Source organism: Cuculus canorus, chromosome 22, assembly GCF_017976375.1.
Source record: "Cuculus canorus isolate bCucCan1 chromosome 22, bCucCan1.pri, whole genome shotgun sequence".
In the NCBI taxonomy this organism is placed as follows: Eukaryota; Metazoa; Chordata; class Aves; order Cuculiformes; family Cuculidae; genus Cuculus; species Cuculus canorus.
Genome location: NC_071422.1, coordinates 7,979,166 through 7,998,201, shown reverse-complemented (window position 1 = coordinate 7,998,201; position 19,036 = coordinate 7,979,166). Strand labels below are relative to the sequence as shown.

The following is a 19,036-nucleotide window of genomic DNA, read 5'->3' as shown; positions in this document are numbered from 1 at the left end:
TATAGCAGAGCAGCCCTGTGTTGCCCCTGGGGAGGGGAGGCAGTGGGGTGGGTGCTGCCCACCCTGCAGGTGCCACAGGGAAACTCGTCAGTCCCGGTAATTGCTTTCAGGCTGATCATCAGCTGGACCTCATCACGCTTGCCTCCTAGACAGGGAGCATGTCAAGGAAAGTCAAGGAGAAAACCCAAAGGCTCATGTTCTGTGGGAGAGGTTTTCTCCATATTTCCTTGTCATCCTCCTGGGAAAGTCAAGGAGGAAACCCGAAGCCCATCTTTTGTGGGAGAGGTTTTCTCCATATTCCCTCCTCCCCTCCCTGCGGCATCGCAGTGCTGTGGATGTCCCATCCTCCACACATCATGTGGCATGAGGAAAACTCCACGTGCGAGCAACAAATTGGCCCCACGAAAGGCAAAGGAAAGGGGGAAAACACATTGGAAACGGGTGTATTATCCCAGCCTGAGCTCAGTAAAGGATCCATGAATAAAATATGAAAAGCACGAATTTATAATGGCTCATAAACATTTAATCCCCTTATGCAGAGGATACATATTTTTATATCGAGATGTATGGGCTGCAGAGGCCTCGGTTTATGGGAGCGAGGTCTGGGCAAATGCGGATCGCTGGGTAGCGGCCCCTTCAGTCCCGTGTGTGCCCCCCGAGCCCAGGATGAGGGCTCCTGCCCGTCCCCGCGCCCCTGCGCGCTCCACGGTGATGCTGCTGAGCTGAGGGCTCGTACAGCACTGCGAAGAATCTGCAGTGCTTGCTCTCCCCTCGCTGTGATGGGCAATATTGTGTTCAGCTCCACATCCCAGAGTGGGGTCTCACCCTGCCCCGTGTGGGGCAGAGCCCCCCGTGTCGCCGCAGAGCCAGGGCTGGCGCTGGGGCTGATGCTGCCGCCTCCTCCAGCTCCTGCTGGATCCTTCCAGCGTAACTCAGAGCAGAATCTGTGCCCCCTTGGACTCAGAGGCAAGATAAAAAGGGATAAAAAAAGAAAAGTAGAAATGAAACAGCCCTGTCTGGGCTGGGATGCCGGGTTACGGGAGGCGGGGGGCCCTGGATGGTGCTGAGCCCCTGGATGGTGCTGAGCCCCTCACAGCTTTGGCTCCTGAGAGCTGTGTGCGTTCTCTTAAAAGATGATTTCCATTGCAGTAACTTTGCTCCCATCAGGCGGCAGCCTGGTGTCAGATCCTTTTTTATGGCCAGCTGCAAATGCCTTTTCCATGCCTGCTCCTTCCCATCCATCCTCCTCTGCCCGCTCTCTCCTGCCTTGCAGGAGCAGGAGGGAAAATCCCCAGCAGATTCGCTGTTTATAGAGTCGTGTTCAACGCGAGCGAATGAATACAACAAACTGTACAGTGTGATTCTGGGCCTCGGATAAACAAGGTCCCAGGCAATTTAGCCAGGTGCCTGTCATGTTCAGGAATCCTCCGGATCGCAGATGGAGATGAACCCAAAACGCCTCTTTGCAGGAGTTAATTACAGCTCTAAATTTCTCCTCTCTCCTCACCGCCAGCTCTGTGTTGTGTGGCTCCGGGTCACAGGCGATTCCAGCCGGGCTGGAGGAGGCATCCTGCATCTGGTGTTCCCAGGTGGTGAATTTGGGTGAGGAGAGTGGGGACGCAGAGGCGAGGATGGGGGAAGAGGGCAGGATTAAGCCTGGTTGGGCTCTGGAGATGCTTTTGGGGAGCAATGCTGCCTGGCCAGGAGCAATCTGGGGTCCGGCTCTGGGTGCTGCCCCTGAGCTGTGTTATCCTTTGTGCCCAAAGGCACGTGGTGAGCAAGGGCTCTCTCTGCTCCCTGAGCACTTTGAGACCTGGGGTGATGGAAGCTGGGATGGGATTTGGTGTGGGGCTGCTACCGCCCATCACATCCCTATCTTTACGGTCGAACCTGAGCTTGGCAAAGGCACTTGGCAGAATCGGACCTCACTGCTTTGAAATCAATCCCCACCAAAAGCTTCTGCGGATGTTGGTGGTGGTGTCCTGCTTGCGGAGGACTCCAGACCGCACGTTGCCCTCGGCCCAGCCGCACATGCTGTACCCGCCAGCAACCAACGCAACGGGCACAACTGTGAATTACACCAACAAAGGGGGATTTTCATTAAAAGGGAACGATTCTCAGCAGTCACCAGCTTATAACAGGCAAAATGAGCTCTTAAGTGCCTCTTGGCTTGGTCTCCAGCAGGAGCGGTGTCTGTGGGAACAGAGCTGTGGTTTCACTCCTGCCCCTTCTACCAACGCCCTTAGGGACCTTGCGACTGCAAGCGCCCATTCGCTCATGTTTCCAAAGCACTTTGAGATCCACCAATGGAGGCAAAGTGTTATTAAATCCATGGACAAGCCATCAATCATTGGGTCTGACTGTTGCAATATCATATTTCTCATTGATGGAATTAGCCACGCCAAGCTCCCCGCCTGATCAATAGCCTTCATAATTCCATCAAGGTCATGTCAGCTTTCATTTCCCTCAGCGTGTTTTCCAAAAGAAACTCACTTGTAAAACCAGGAAGCGAACACCTTACACAGCTCCTGCTCCGCGTCGAGGCTGGGGGCAATGCAGGCTGCGGGACCCCCGGCAGCCTTTGTGCTCTGCAGTAAATCAGGAGGCATCACCCATGGGATGCAGAAACCTGGCGGAGCTCGGGTGGCCACGGCCAGGCATGCTTTGCCACCTGCACACTGAAGCAGTGTTTAGGTCCCCCAGTTAGGGGTGGCGTAGGTACAGCTTTGGTGAACAGACAGCTGAGGTGGGTGCTGGGCTCTTCTCCCAGGTTACAAGGGATAGGATGAGAGGAAATGGCCTCAAGTGGCACCAGGAGAGGTTTAGATCGGATATTAGAACAAAAAGTCTGTACCTACAGAGTGGTGAAGCCCTGGCAAAGCTGCTCAGTGCAGTGGGGGAGTCTCCGTCCCTGGAGGGGTTCAAAAAATGTGGAGATGTGGTACTTGGAGAAGTGGTTTGGAGTGCACGGTGGGGTTGGACTGGATGAGTTTAGAGATCTTTTCCAACCTTAATGATTCTAATGACTGCACAGTTAATACAACACCCTTTCGATGTCCCTCACTGCTGGAGAGCCCCTGTTGTCCTTCAGAACACATTTCCACCCCAACACACCCAGATTCCCACATTCTCCTCACCAGTAAATCTCTCTCTCATTTCTCACGCTGCCCGTCTGCTGGGGAAGGACAAGCTCTCCTCCAGCTGCCGGGCAGCTCCTGGTCCTCTGCATCCCACGCACTGGCACATTCTTCAGCCTCGAGGGGTGCTGGAGCCTCGGGACCATCACCGTGCTGTGACTTTTCCCCGGGGAAGGAGACGCCACGGGCAGAGAGTAGCGATCTGCAGAGTCGGTATTAGGGAAAGGCTGAACTATCAGATGAAACGGTCATTACGTTTCAAAGGTACAAAGAGCAGCTGTGAGCAGCTCGAGCCCCAGAGGTCTGATGCCTCAAAGGATCCCTGTGTTTACCGGTCACACTTTGAATCGCTGCCTGAACTAAAGGATTTGATTGCAGTTTAAAAAATGGAATTACTCTGTTAAGAGCGTGTTGGGAAGTTATTAGAGACCTGTTTACTGGGGGTTTGGAAATACCTTGCACTGAAAATCTCTCCGCAGGAGCTTTGCGGGTAACAGCCATGGGATTTCTGCAGGGCCAAGAGGAGGTGGTCAATAAGAGGGTTGCAATACTAATAACCGGGGTGCGATGCGAGATGCCCTTCCCCGTGGCTCGCAGGCAGGGAGTGGCCTCGGGCTAGTAGCCCTGGAGGAAAACCAACTGGATGCTGTGGGCCAAAACATGTCCCAGCAGAGCCACAGCCTCCCTCGGCTCCTTGCAAAAGGCAAACTGCTGCCCCCAGGTTTCCCTGCACAATGGTGGGATTAAAAAGGAGAATAAGCAGCTCCGTCCCTAAGCAGCGGCTTTGCCTCTCCTTCTGCTGGAAGGATTCGGGGCGGCAGGAGTCCTCTTAAAGGCTGTTCTGTGCTCTGCTGACGCCCCTAATCCTCCCTCGCATCAGGGCGCTGCCATTGTCTGGGCTTTACGAGGCCCCGAATCAGCCCTTGAATCTTTTCGTGTGTATTATTAATCCTGTGTCTCCATTCCTGCGGAGATGGATTTAATGAGGGCAATTATGACTTGCAAGAGAAAAACTGCTCAAGCTGCAAATAGTGCCAGCAATTCCCCTCTTTCTCTCCCTGCAACAGCAGCTCTCGAAGCACCAAGAAACCCCACGTTCCCGGTTTATGTCAGAAACAAGGTTCTACAGCTTTACCCCTGTGGGGAGGCTCCTGTTGCTGCTTGCTAAACCTCCTGCCCTGCTCTCTGCTGGGAGGAACGCTCCGCATTAAGCTCCCAAAGCCAGCAGCACCCACTGAAGGGATGGGAGCAGCTCTAAGGTCTCCCCAAGCCTTCTCTTCTCCAGGCTGAACAACCCCAACTCTCCCAGCCTGTCTTCGTACAGGAGGTGCTCCAACCCTCGGATCATCTCCGTGGGCTCCTCTGAATTTGCTGCAACAGCTCCACATCCTTCCTGTGCTGAGGAGCGGTTCTTGCCCTGCAGCATCCCAAAGGCTCGGTCCTGCTCGCAGCCTTTGTGGCTGCTCTTAGAGTTCATGGGTTTTTGGAAGCTCCTGTAGGTTCTCCCATTAAAGGACACTTCAGCCTTGTTTTTGCTGATGGATCGTTTCTGTATGAAGGGCCTATATTCTCCCAGGAGTTCAATCATATCTGATTTTCTCATTTCTTCCTTCTCACTGCCTGCATGCCCCGGGGCACTTTGAAACCCCGGGATCTGCTGGAGGCTGTGCTGGGAGGGATCGGCGTGTGTGTGCTGGCAGAGGGAGCAGGGACGTTGCAAAAAGTTTTATTTCAGTGGTCAAACTTATAGGCAAAAAATATCAGGGAGGTCCAAATGAACACCTGCCTCTCCTTGCTGCCTCTTCTCCACCTGCTGAAGGCAGCTCATCGCTCCATCTGCCTGTTTCTCCATCACCTCTGGGTGACCAGGGCATTCTTGCAGGTTGTTGAACTTCTATTGCAAAGAGAGCGTCTTCAGACACCAAATCACCTCTGCCCACTGCTCATTTCCAAGCCCAGCTCTCTCTCTTGCTTATTTCAAGTCAATATTTTTCCCTTTGTAGCATGAGAAACACTAATGTTTTACATTAACTCCCATTCCCTCTGCCTTATTTATTTATTTACTGCCTGCGTTACATTAAATCTTGGCTGTATCAGCTACAAAGCCCATTATTTCAGACACACAACGGCCAAAGGTGCTTGGGGGGAGTCTGGGATGTGTAAGAGTAATTTTTTTTCTAAGGCTTTGGCTCAAGATAGGGATGGATTTTCATGGCTTGCCTCAATATGAAAGGATTTGTGTGTCCATACTCCATGCGTGTCCATATTTGCTCCATAAATACTGGAGCAAACCCAGTGCTTGTAGTGCCCGTGTCTATCCCACTGAGTTCTGGAGTGGGGAAGGCGAGCCCAAATCGAAACAAACCGTGACAAGAGCATTATAAGAAAGGAGAAATAGAATACTTCCCGTAATAGTACATCTTTCCAGAAAGATGGATTGAAAGATGCTGTGCTCATCTTGGAACGAACTCCCTCCCTATCTCTAGGGAGCAGGCACAGGGTTTCATGACACTGTAAATCCAGCTCTGGGGCTTCTAGCAGCGGATAAAAGCCTCTATGGCTGTATGACATAGCACACTGATCCAGTGTAAATTCACTCTGCCAGTTCATGTTTGCTCAGGCAGTGGTGATAGGCTGTGTCTGTGTGACAGGTTTATGCCAGATCAGGTATCATCCTTCCTCCTGCAAGCTGCAGAAAACAGGACCGACTTTCCCATCATCTGCTCCGGGCAGCTCGGCGCTCGCGGCCGTCCAGCTTTGCCATCCAGGGTTGCGCAGCCCCAAAACAAGGGGCCTTATTGCTGCTGCAGGATGCTCCTCTATCAGCTCTCTCCGGAGCTGAGTAGGGATGTTAATGTTTTGGGAGGGGAAGAAGAGGGGAAACACGGTATTTCCAGTTTGTGAGAACTTTCCAACTTGCTTATTTTTCCTCTTCCTCAGGCACAGGAGGAGCAACCCCCCCCTCCTGTTCCTGATGCTGCAGCGTTGGAGGCTGAAGCCCAGAGCACCCTTCCTCGACACTAGGTGGGGGCAGAGCCCTAAGAATGTGGGGGCTGAGCCCCAGGATTAACCAAACGGCCTCTGCTCTCCTCACCTCCTCCTGCTCCCAGCCAGGGCTCCAAAAGCAGTTCCATTCATCTCCCTTCTATTTCTTTTCTTTCCTGTTTGTTGCTGTGTAGACAAGCCCAGAGATGCCACCTTCAGAGCAGCTCCACTCTTCCCTGGGTCAGGTCTCTTACAATCCTCCCCGATGTACCTTCCTTGTGATTTCTCCCCTGTCCCACACAGGGATGGGGAACAGCAGCTCCTTTGAGTGGTTGCGGTGGCCCATTAGGTCTCCTGCCTCTTGTCTTTTAGCTAAATATTCCTTGTGCCTCCCAGAATCACAGAATCGTTAAGGTTGGAAAAGACATCTCTGCTCATTTCAACCAACCATGAGCCCAACACCACCGCGTGTGCTAAATCACATCCCAAAGTCCCATGTCTCAACGCACCCCAACTCCCATATACATCCCTGCCTGCATTTAGTATCTATCCGCTGATATACCCACACGCAGGAATAGAAATGGATATGGATTAGCATCTGCAGGCTGTGCATTATTGTGTGGCAAGGATGAGCACAGTGTTTTGGATCCTGTTTCTGCAAGTGTTGTTAGAAACACGGAACGAAATAGGGTAACCGGGGAGTGGAAGATGCTTGACGTGCAGGGAAACACCATAATTGCTTTGTACAATGGTTCCTGAGCTCAGCAAACCATGATCCGTGTGCTGCCTTGGAGCTGTCACAGCCAAAGAGCAGCCCAGGCAGGGTCTGGGTGGTGATGGTGAACGCCAATGCCAGCATGGAATCACTAAGGTTGGAAAAGACCTCTGAGCTCATCCTGTCCAGAGAGCCCAACCCCATCATGCCTGCTAAACAGCATCATCTGCCACCAGGAATGGGGTTGTGGGGACTGTCACCTCCTTCCCACACTATTGGTGCCCCATAGAGTGGGGTCTGTGCCTCCTGGAGAGGAAAACACAGCGTTCCCAGAAATATCACAACTATACTCAGCGCCCAGACTTGTGTGTGCGCATCAATGCTAAGCGTATCCTAAAATAAATGCATCCCTGGCATCTATCTCTGCACGTACTTCACACTCCCACGCCTGCTGCGATTCAGGACCCAGGTCTGCTCAGCCAGAAAGAGCTGTGAGGTGTTCTAAACTATTTCCTTCTCTTTACAATTCCTCCTCCTATTTTCTAATACACTGAACTATGAAATTAGGAGCCTGCGTGGCAGGAGCGTGAGCCCTTGTCATCAGGATCTTTCCCAAAGTGATGGGAGATGTCTGGCAAACTTCAGAACCATAAGATCACTCAAAACTGTGTTTTTAACTTATTAAATACAGATTGTCAGCTTCTTCCTGAAATCACTGTATTTTCCTGTTTGTTTTCCATCCAAGCTGTGCATCCACCTGGGGACTTGTCCTTGGGCAGCATCCCCAGCGCTGCTCATGCTCTCCCCAAGGTCTACTTTGCTCCCCGTCATGACATAAGGTGCAAAGAAGTCAAGCCGGGCTTATAATGCAGGTTAGGGAATAAGACAAGCACTAATTTACACCTCCCTGTAAGCCTGAAACTGTAGGATCCCCAAATTTAAATCTCTTCTGCATGAGGGACTTTAATGAACTAAGGATGAGGCTTGAGCCTCGAGCTCTTCAGAACATCATCACCCGGCCCTGGGGAAGGAAAACCAGCAATTGGAGGGCAAACATTGTTTGCCGAGACCGTGGTCTGGAGGTTGGGATGAAGACCACTGTGTTTGCAGTGTTTTGGGACTCCTTTCACTCCTGGCTCATGCACTGCAGCTTAAATGATGTTCTCCGGGCCCCAGGAGAATGGTCCAGGACCCCGAGGGCTCCCTCAGAGCATCAATTCCTCGCTCAGCTCTCCTCTCCCAACTGCCCCGCTTGAGCTTTTTGCTTTCAACAGAAACCAGTTCAGAGTGGACAAAAGGATCCCTCTGGAACTCTTAAAAGGAGCCAAAATAAATAGATCTATAAATATCTTTGTCCCTAACTATTCATCTCGCTGTGGCAGATGTTCTTTGGCATTAGAAATCCCCTTGGCTCTTTTCAGCCTGTCCATATTTAATGGGAAATTAGCTCTTAAATCCTCCGTCTCCGTGCTGGCTGCGGGAGCCCTCGCCAAGGTTGGGCAAAGGTTTGGCCCAAGGCCAAGTGCAGGATGAGGACTCCGCGTTTCTTGTGGTGAATCTGAGCGTTGGCACCTTCCTCTGGGAATCCTGGCTCTGGTTTATACCCACTCTTTCCATTACCAGAGGCTGTAAAGAGCCAGAGCCGGGCAGGGTACCAGGGCAGGGAGGAGGGGGCAGTACCAGCTCCGCTCCCCCTCGCTGCCCACCAGCCCTAAACCTCAGCCTCACCTCGGCGGGATGATCCCCAGGCACGGGCAGACGCTACCACTCAGATTTCCCCCTCTTCCCTCTGTTTTTCCAGCTTTGGGACCTGGAGAGCAGCTGCCCGATTGGATTCATTTACTCACTCGGAGCCATGCAGCAGCCGAGTGGAACCGGAGTCCAGCAGAAATATTTTAGCGGTGCTAATTACAGCAGCCCCGTCAGCAGTCAGGATTTGCACCTACGGCACAGGCGCTTTCTCTTCCTGGTGTGCAAATAGGAATTAAATGTGAGGGACCCAGAGCAGGCACTAAAACGCAACCTAAACTGGAGGCAATGTGTGACTCGCAGGGAATTAAGGTGCACGCAGAGAATCAGCTCCCTGAGCATATTTTTGTGATGTTTGATGATGTTAAGGGATGTCCCAGTTGATGTCCCCAGTACAGCCCAGTGGATCTCTCCTGGGTCTCCAGGAGGGCCCCCAAAGGAGCCAGGTCACCCTCCCCGGCACGTGCCTCCATAAACCTGCTCTGCAGGGAGAGATAGCGCTGCCTCGGTGTTTATTACAGGTCAGGCTTTCCCAGCCGCCAGCTCGTGGCTCAAAGGGCCCCGAATCAACGTGTGATTTATGGAGCTGAGTGGGAAAGGGAGGAGTTTTCTGGCTTGCTTCCTTAGCTCAGTTCGGGAAGCTCTGCAGCCAGCTCAGCTCCTCAATCGAAGAGTAAATCAGACCCCTCTGTGACCCTACCTGCTTTTTGCTGGATCCTCTATCCTGGCACCGGGGTGGGCTCAGCACGGGAGGAGAGGTGGAAGCTGGAGCATCCCTGAGCCTAGCGATGGGTTCTCTGAGACCTCGTATCTCAGCTGAGCACTGCCCTTCTGCAGGAACATCCCCAGGGGTTCCCCTCTGTGAAATGGCCCAATGGTGAGCAAACCCCTGGGCAGAAAGGAGAGGAGAGGAGAGGAGAGGAGAGGAGAGGAGAGGAGAGGAGAGGAGAGGAGAGGAGAGGAGAGGAGAGGAGAGGAGAGGAGAGGAGAGGAGAGGAGAGGAGAGGAGAGGAGAGAGCGACTGGAAACCAGCGGAGAGCACACTCCAGCCCCTCTCCCCGAGCCCTCAAGGTGAGGCTGAGGCAGGCGTTACCCGCTGCCTGTGCTGCTGAGGACAATACGTGGATGCCAGCAGCAGCTGCGCCTCTCTTGGCTGCAGCCCTGCCATAGAATCATAGAATGGTTTGGGTTGGGAGGGACCTCCAAGCCCATCCAGTTCCACCCCCAACACCTCCCACTGGATCGGGGTGCTCCAAGCCCTATCCAACCTGGCCAAACCTTTCCCCCAGTGCTAAGGTGGCCCTCATCGCACCTCTAGAGCAGAAAGCAGCGGGCTCAGCTCCCTCCCCAAGCTGGAAACTATTTCCCTTTACAGCATCGCTAACAAACACCGACCGGGCTCAGCTCCCTCCCTGCTTGCAGCGCCGCTGCCAAAGGGCTGTGGGAAGATTGATCAACGGTGTTCGCTTGCGCCGCTCCCCAGAGCCCTTCTCTGTCTCTTTTCCTCGAAAAAGAAAAAAGGTTTCTTTAGCTGCTGACGGGAAGAGAACAGCAGGACGTTTATCAGTGCCGCAAGCCCGGGCTCAGGGTGGATCCTGCCCCAGCTGAGAAATGAGGGCTGAGCGCCTGGATCTGCTGCCGAGGCGCGGAACGACCTTTCCCTCCTCTGAACCGCAGTGCCTGGGTTGGGATCCTGCAAAAGGCTGATGAACAAAACAGCTTCTTTTTAAAAAGAAAGTAGGATTTAAAGGGAACGAAGGAAAAAAAAAATGAAATACAGAATAATTTGGGTTGGAAAAGACTTTTAAGATTATTGAGTTCAACCACAAACCTCACACTGCCGACTCCACCGCTCAACCATGTCCCTAAGCACCGTATCCGCATGGCTTTGAAACCTCTGCGGGGATGGAGACTCCACCACCGCCCTGGGCAGCCTCTGACAGGGCTTGACAACTCTTTCTGAGAAGTAATTTTTACTAATATTCAATCTAAACCTCCCCTGGCACAAGTTGAGGCCATCACCTCTCATCCTATCGCTAGAAGTATTTAAAAATCAAGGTTTGTGCACCGCTGAGGGATGGGGAAAGCTCTTTTCCATCTCTCCCGCTTGCCGGCTGCACGGGAGGGAGGCGACTCCCAGCATTTCTCAATTTAGTTCCTCCTCCAGGGAAAGAAACCGCACGCGGAGCTCTGTCCCAGTTCCATTTCACCGTGCGGAGGTGTCACAACCCCCTGAGCCTACAAGGAGCTATTTTGCAACCAGTTTGTCCCCATCACGCGTCCCAGCCGCAGGTGTTTCCCAGAGCAGCGCCCACGGGCGCAACCGCGGCTCCGGGAGGGAATTCCAGGCACAGCGCAGCGCTGCAGGCTCGGCTCATTTTTAAGGCTGGCTTATTTGCTGCAAATTCCCAGCAGTAAACAGCATCAAGGAATGAATTGATTCTGTGCAATCTCCGCGTTAGATACAATTATATCTTATGATCTGGTAAGAGCCAGGATTTATCTCCCGCTTTGATAGGCAGCCTTTTCCTTCCTCTAGTGTTTTAGCCATAAATCTCTCCCCCTCTCATTATGCTTTATCACCATGCAAATGGGTTGGGGAGAAAGATATTTTAAATGCTGAATTAACATACAAATGTAAGGAGAAAAAGAATAACAACCAGAACCCACAGCCTGCAAGAGCAGCATAAATATGGAGAAAAATAATTGTGCATTAATGCTAATTGAAACAGTGAGGGCCCCACTTACGCCGCTCCGAATATGCATCAGCGGAACAAAGAATTAAAGGAACTTACTTGAAAAAAAAACCCAAACCAACAGGAGAGCCCCTGTTCCTTTTTCACTGTGAATGTTGCTGAAATGCTTTACGTTCCGGGAATAATTGTGTTTGTGAGTGGGAATTAACCTGTGAGTCATCAGATCATGGGATGGTTTGAGTTGGAAGGGATCTCAAAGCCCATCGAGTCCCACCCCTGCCATGGGCAGGGACACCTCCCACTGGATCAGGGGCTCCGAGCCCCATCCAACCTGGCCTGGAACCCCTCCAGGGATGGGGCACCACTGCTCTGGGCACCCTCACAGTAACAAATATCTTCTTTATACTCAGTCTAAACTCCCCTCCTTTGGTTTAAAACCATTACTCCTCGTCCTCTGACAACAAGCCTTGCTGAAAAGACTGTCCCCAGCTCTCCTGTAGCCCTCGCAGTGCTGGAGGGTCACTGCCATTGCATATTATTCTCTCTGGCAGTTAGATTCGTATCCTCACCTTTCCCAGACTGGCGCTGAACACAACAGATCCAAAGCAGAGCCGCACTCGGGGGTCTTAGAGAAAAATACAATAGCCCCAACCAAGCACCCTGGGGTGAGATGCTTCCTTGCCTCAGTTTCCCCAGCACAGCTGGAGATATTCAGTCTCCTCTTTCACTTTCCTGGCCAGGAGCTGCCTCGTTGCGGGCAGCAAGGTCCCTCCTGACCCTCACAGGCATCTTTCTCCTTCTTAAACCATCAGCATCTTCCTTGGGTCAGCCTCTGCTCACCCACTCGTCTTTGTGTCCCAGGTATTGAGGTGGCTGAAGCCATTCCCAGCATTTTTCCATTTCCATAGGTGACCCCGAGGTCTCAGCATTCAATTAAAATCGCTGTATAAATTACCGTGGACGCTGACGGCAGTGGAACAAGTCCAGCGTAAAACCAGAGCCTCTGAAGGCTTCGACAGCAGAGTTCAAACGGCCGCGCTTCGAGGAGCGAGCCACCAGCCGGGCTCGGGCTTGAGGTGGTGATTAAGACTTAAAGGAGAGCACCTTTTGAGGGGGCAAAAGCAGAGGGATTTAAGGAATAATGAGTGATGCATGAAGAAACTATGAGCGATTAGGAAGGAAGTTGGTTATTACTTTATAAAGGGCTCTAATTTAATTAAGGTGAGCGGAGGGTGAAGCAGCCCCAGGTCAGCAATCCCCACCAGCTCCATCCATGCCCTCCAGAGCGGTGTGGGCAGCAGGGAGGGAGTGGATTCTGCCCCTCTGATCCTCTCTTGGGAGACATCATCTGCAGGGTTGTGTCCAGTTCTGGAATCCTCAACACAGGGAGGAGATGGAGCTGCTGGAATGGGCTCAGAGGAGGCTACAAAGATGATCCGAGGGATGGAGAACCTCCTGTACAAGAACAGGCTGAGAGAGTTGGGGTTGTTCAGCCTGGAGAAGAGAAGGCTCCAAGGAGACCTTAGAGCAGCTTCCAGTGCTGAAGGGGCTCCAGGAAAGCTGGAAAGGGGCTGTTCACAAAGGTTTGTGGTGACAGAACGAGGGGGAACGGGTATAAACTGGAGAGGGGCAGATTTAGACTGGACATAAGGAGAATTTCTTCATGATGAGAGTGGGGAGGCCCTGGAACAGGTTATCCAGGGAAGTTGTGGCTGCCCCATCCCTGGAGGGGTTCCAGGCCAGGTTGGATGGGGCTCAGAGCCCCTGATCCAGTGGGAGGTGTCCCTGCCCATGGCAGGGGTGGCACTGGATGGGCTTTAAGGTCCCTTCCAACCCAACCCATTCTATGATTCTCAAGTCTCCCTCTTCCCCATCCTCATTTTTTTTATTCTACAAGTTATTTTTGCTTTGGAATTGTTCTTTGCAGACATTCAAGTCCAACATCCCGCCCCTCTCTGGATTTTCCCACTGCTGGTGTGATTAAACCCCACATCCCCGCTGCCCTCCGTGAACCCGGCTCTGCTGGAAGCCCAGCCCGGCCGCTCCTCCTCCAGCCGGGAGCTCAGAGCCTGCGTTACCACGCACTACATCTTTAATACCTTGAGGCCAGACTGCATTTATGGGAATGTAACTAGGTTAGAGGAGAGAAAAAAATAAAAGAGATCCTGTGGCATGTGAATGTAGGCTGAGGAGGCCACGGGCGTTAATCTTCTTCAGGGAGATAAATAGGAAAAAGGCAGAAAAAATCGTCCTGTCCGATATTTCCATGATATATATATTTTTTCCCCCTTTTTCCCTATGTGAAACTGGCCGAGTGCATCAGGTAGGATGTAAAAGTGAACTTTCTCAGGCTGGGCACTGATGCCAAAGCCTTTCAGCTATGCCTGAGCAGCCCTTGTAATGCCAATGATGATGGAAGCAGCCGTGTCCAGCACGGTCCAGCACCCCAGACCCCGCACTGGCATCTCCAGGGGCTGATGAGCTCCCAGCTCCCTCCTTCCCCTTTGGCCACTCCTTCTCTTCCTCTCTTTTTTCTCACCAGCATGGCAGCACCTGATCCCACTCCAGGAGTGCCGGGATGGGATTTCAAGGGCATCACCCATGCCATGAACTCCTCTGTGCAGGTGCCGCCGCCTGCGCGAGGCACGGAGCCCCCTCCGAGGCCACAGATGGTGTTTATCTGTTCGGAATAACCCGAGCTCGGCGCTGCCGCTGCCTGAGCTCCGGAATGCTAATCACGGCGCTGGCAGGCTGCCGAAATTCCCCAAGCGGGATCCAAACTGCATCTTGCCTGTTTCTGGAAAGCATCCGTGGTGCATTCCCATCGCTCTCATCCGGAGGGGCTCGTGGGTGCTGCACCCAGGGCTGGGCTGGGATCTTGGCTCTCGCCGCATCCCTTGGCTCCGCGGTGCCTTGTGCTGAGCCTCCTGGCAGCACGTGCCCGGCAGCACCGCTCGCTCCCAGCTGGCTCCTGCAGGGCAGAGAGGGAACGAGCTCCCAGGCTGGAAGAGCAAACCAGGAGCCTGTTTTATGCAGCTCATTGCAAGGCTGTAATTGCCTTCAGGCGCCTCCAACCGGACCAACCACTGTGGGTGCTGGGTATAAACTGTATGATGAAGACAATTTCTCTCTGCTCTAAGCATGGGGTATGGAAAATCAAACACTGAGGAGGCTGGTGAAGCTTCCAGCTGAGCTCCAGAGTGAAAACAATCAATTCCCTTCCTGTTCGGAGGCAAAATGCCACCCTCCAGCCACTTCCTCTGCATGTGTCACCTTCCTTGTCATCTGGGAGGTGCTGGCTTTCCAGAGGAGAGAGTTTGAGCAGCCAGAGCCTTCTCCAGCTGCTGCCTGGTTCCAAGTCTTCCATACAGGCAGCTCCAAGGATGCTCATAGCGCACTGCACCCGGCTGGCTCCATCCCTCTTGCAGCTGCACTCAGTGCAGGGGATCTTTCCACCTCTGTGGGCAGCAGATCCCAAACCAAGGCAAAATCAGCCTCGATGCCAAAAGTGTGCAAAGAAAACGAGGATCTTTGCCCTTCTGGGGCGTCTGTAAGGTGCCCTGGAGAGCGATGGGAGACTCGTTCCCGATGTCCTTCCTGCTTGGCAGGTACCAGTGGCACGCGGGCTGGTGAGCTGCGGGAGCCGATGAGGTCTGTGATAGCTCTGAGACGGAGGACAAATTGCAGGAGACAGTGATGGATGGATGGCTGCAGCTCGCGCTGTGCCTCTGCCGCTGCTCTCTCAGCTCCACGAGGTCCATCGGAGTCAACTCTGGGGCAGCCTTGGAGCAGGGTCGGTCACTTCTCCTCTGACTCAGCTGCAAAATTCATTATCCATCTTCCCCAGGAAGCCAATGCCCTCATCCTGGACAATTCTTACTCAAAGGGTGTCTCTAAACCACACTATGGAGATGTTTCTAAGGGCTAAAACCAGCCACCCTGAACAAGTCCTCTGCTTTGTAACCCTGTTTGAGGATGCAGAGCAAGGGAAGGTCCGAGACGTCCTCCCCACTCCCCAATCTGGACGCTGTGCACCACCGCAGCAGGCAGGGATGGAGAAACCGGAAAGCTCTTGGAGCTGCCTGACGCAGCCCCCCAACCCCTGAGGTGAGGTGGCAGACCCCCCGCTCCCCAGCAGCCTCATCAGACGGGGTTAATGCACTTTAAAATTAGCTCTGGAGGCCAAGAAAGGGACAGCTGTTTCCTGTTTCTAAATGAAATCCTGTTGATTTGGCTTCCTCCTGCCGGCTGCTGTACAGCTGAGGAGCTACCAGGCGCTAAGTCTCCCCAGACGCTGGAAGGGTCCGATCCCACCAAGGAGGCTGTTGCACCAGTGAGGAGGAGCAGAGGAGGGTCTGGGATGCTGTGCTCAGCGCTGAGGAGGCAGAAGGGAACCCGATTCCGGGTGTGCAGAGTTTCTGGGGCTTAATCTGCTGCATTTACCCTGCGCTGACTTCACATCCTGGCGCCTCCGTCTCACGCGGTAGTCGTCTTTTTGGGCTGTAGACACGATTGGAATGCAGTGTCTTTAAACCACTCTGTGCTGCCAACTTAATGTTGCTGCCATCTGTTCGGCAGGGGGTTTCTGAAGGGGGTCACAGCAGCGCCGTCTCCAGCCCAGCTCTCCAAAAGCCTCGCTCCCCGTTAGACCAGTGCGGCATCGTTAGGGGCTGCTCTCGTTCGGCATCACACCAAAGGCTCAGGCTGCTGAATTTGATTACCTCTTGTTTAAAAACTATGAGGAAAGAGATCATAGAATGGTTTGGGTTGGAAGGCAACTCAAAATTCCACCCCCTTGCCATGGGCAGGGACACCTCCCACTGGCTCAGGGGCTCCGAGCCCCATCCAACCTGGCCTGGAACCCCTCCAGGGATGGGGCAGCTTTCCTGGAGCCCCTTTAAGATGATTCTTTGTTCTTGACCTGCACAGCCCTGAACAGAGCACAGACCTGATGTGTGGGGTCATTTATGGGGTCTAACACAGATTTTCAACAGTTTCTTTCAAATATTTGAAAGATTTGCTGGTAGGACAAAAAGGTTGCACGCAGGCAAACTGTCCGCTGAGCTCCCGCAATTACAAAACTGCCCCAACGTGACTATCATTTGCTATAGAAATGTTTTCAAGGCAGTCAAATAGCAGTAGAAGTAGGAAAAAAATCAATAGCTACAATCCCATTGGCTTGATTTCACCGATGAGCCATGCTCAGGCTTCTCTAACAGAAAATTACTTTATGTAGCAGAAGGTTTTCAGCCGGCCAGAAAAACATCTGTGTGCGCATGGGGAGAGGCTCAACGTGAAAAAGCCCTGCTGAGCTTCTGAGGCTTTAAAAAGCAAATCCGGTCAAAACAATCTGATTAGATGTGTAGAGCTGCAAACGCCGCCTGCTTAAACCGGCTCCACTCACTTCTCAGCGGCAGCGCCGGGATGGAGTTATCAGCAGGGAGATTATGGGTGGTGAGAGCAGGAGATTTGCCAACACGGAGGAAAGTTTGGGGTCTAAGTCTCCAGCAGAGCTGCACAGGCAGCGATGCCTCGCTCTTCACAGGGGAGGGATGTGTCTTGGGCTTGTCTTCCTGGGAGGAGCAGGGCATCACCTCCTGCCCTGCGCGAGGGGCAAAGGCGAGGAGCAAGGAAGGAAGACTCCCCGAAGGTCACGCTGGCTCCTGGGTGATCCGTTGGCTTTGGATGCTAAATTAACACTGGCGCTGCTTTAGGTTACCCTTTTTGTTGCTCTGTGCCTCAGTTTCCCTTCTTGCTCTGTCTTGCCTGTTTAAAATGTGAATGCTCTGGGGAAAGGCAGTCCCTGGCTGCATGTATGAGCTGTGGCTCCATCGCAGCACTACATACAAGCAGAACTGTCCCCTGGTAACAGCCATGTAGTCAAGAAATTGGGGGCTGAGGTAGCGAAGAGCACGAGGGGCATTTGGTACTGCAGTGGGGCCAGGCAGGCAGGGCACCTCTGGGGAGGCTCAGGCAGTTATTGAGTCTCTTTAGGGTCTAAACTAAAAGAGAATTATTCCCTCTCAGGTGGCACTTCGGGGTGCTCAATCATTTCTAGGCTGCAGTGCCCGGACAGCGAGGGAAGCCGTCCCCGCTCCTCCGAGGAGGCTCATCAATAACGCCCCGGTAACACAACCGTCAGCTTGTGCAGAGCTCCCACTCCTTCACCCGTCGGGGGGACCCATTCACCCCCCACGCATGCGCTGGTCGGGACCCTGGCCTTGGCTGCTTGAAAAATGACTTTCGGGGTATCCGATGAGCCGCTGCTCACGCGCAGCCCCCCCCGTTCTGCCTCCCTGTGCTCTCTTCCCTGCTGAGCTGGTGTTTCCCGGGATCTGGCTGTGCCCTCAGCATCACCAGGGCTTGGGCTGGAGGGTAGGTGAGATGCGATGACGGTGCTGCTGCCCTGAAGGCAGTTGTGTCCATCCACGTGCATGCGGCCAGGCTGCAGGAGAGCCTGAAGGTTGCGGGGATTGGGGCAGGACCAGCCCAGGAGCTCATGATTTTCAGCTCCTGGGGATAAGGCCAATGCCAAATACATCTTGGTTCTGCTGGGGAACCTGCTGCTCTTCGTGTCGGGTGGAGAACTATTGGACCTGGTGATGCTGGTGGCTGTCAGCCCCAAGGATTTCTGTGCCGACAGCCTGGCACCGCTCCCTTCCCCACCGCAAAGGAGGAACAGGACCGGGAAAGCGAGCTGGCGGCGGGGCTGCGGCAGAGGAACCGGAGCACGGTGACACAGCAGGGAGAGGAGGCAGAGACGGCTTTTATGGAGAATAAATCACTGTCACAACATGTAAATGAAGCTCACTCAGTGCGGGTGGCTTCTCCCAGGCAGGGCAGACGGTGTTACGGGATCAAGACCCAGACATTTAAAAATCAAAGGGATTTGACTCTTCTTTTAGCACCTGTCAGGCGCTCTGTGCTTGGAAGCCTGTCTGAGCCCAGCAAATACCTCCTGCACGGCCGCAGCTGCTTGGGGAATGGATTGCATCGCCCTCCCCTTCCCCTTCCCTTCCCACAACATCTATTCCCAATTCACTGCTGACTAATTTCCTGCCTGTTTCTTCTCTGCAGATGTGAAATGGCTGAGAATGACTTGGGAAGGCTGGCTTGCCTTTCCGGCGGAGACCTTGACTAACCAAGCCGGCGTCCTGGGGACAAATCTATTTAGAGCCACTCGGTACCATCAGCGTCACAGCAGTGGGTAGAAAACTGCCGGTCAGGGGAAGCAGAGGCCAAAATACAGCTCGGATGTGCATTTGAGCACAGTCGCAGCGCGAGTCCCAGGAATCATAGAGTCACGGAATGGTTTGGGTTGGAAGGGACCTCAAAGCCCATCCAGTTCCAACCCCTGCCATGGGCAGGGACACCTCCCACTGGATCAGGGGCTCCAAGCCCCATCCAACCTGGCCTGGAACCCCTCCAGGGATGGGGCAGCCACCACTGCTCTGGGCACCCTGGGCCAGGGCCTCCCCACCCTCACAGCAAAACATTTCTCCCAAAGATCTCATCTCCATCTCCCCTCTTCCAGCTGAAAACCCTTCCCCCTCGTCCTCTCCCTGCCCTCCCTGATCCAGAGCTCCTCCCCAGCTTTCCTGGAGCCCCTTTCAGCACTGGAAGCTGCTCTAAGGTCTCCCCACAGCCTTCTCTTCTCCAGGCTGAACATCCCCAACCCTCTCAGCCTGTCCTCATACAGGAGGTGCTCCAGCTCTCGGATCATCTCCGTGGCCTCCTCTGGGCTCACTTCAACA

The 19,036-nt window shown here is 53.5% G+C and overlaps 1 protein-coding gene and 1 long non-coding RNA gene across 2 annotated transcripts in view; one reads left to right on the top strand and one right to left on the bottom strand.

The window, feature by feature from the left end:
* Window positions 1–18,731, top strand: part of RIMS3 (regulating synaptic membrane exocytosis 3) — an 81,264-nt gene extending 62,533 nt beyond the window's left edge. The window contains exon 8 of the transcript XR_008453273.1: window positions 18,628–18,731. The gene's annotated coding sequence lies outside the window, so the exon portion shown is untranslated. The remainder of the gene's footprint in view (window positions 1–18,627) is intronic.
* On the bottom strand, window positions 589–9,438 carry LOC128854277 (uncharacterized). The gene is made up of 3 exons (XR_008453276.1): window positions 9,287–9,438; window positions 8,685–8,803; window positions 589–2,068 (listed from the first exon to the last, which is right to left on the bottom strand). It is a non-coding gene; the product is annotated as an uncharacterized LOC128854277 (long non-coding RNA).
* Window positions 18,732–19,036: the final 305 nt, after the last annotated feature.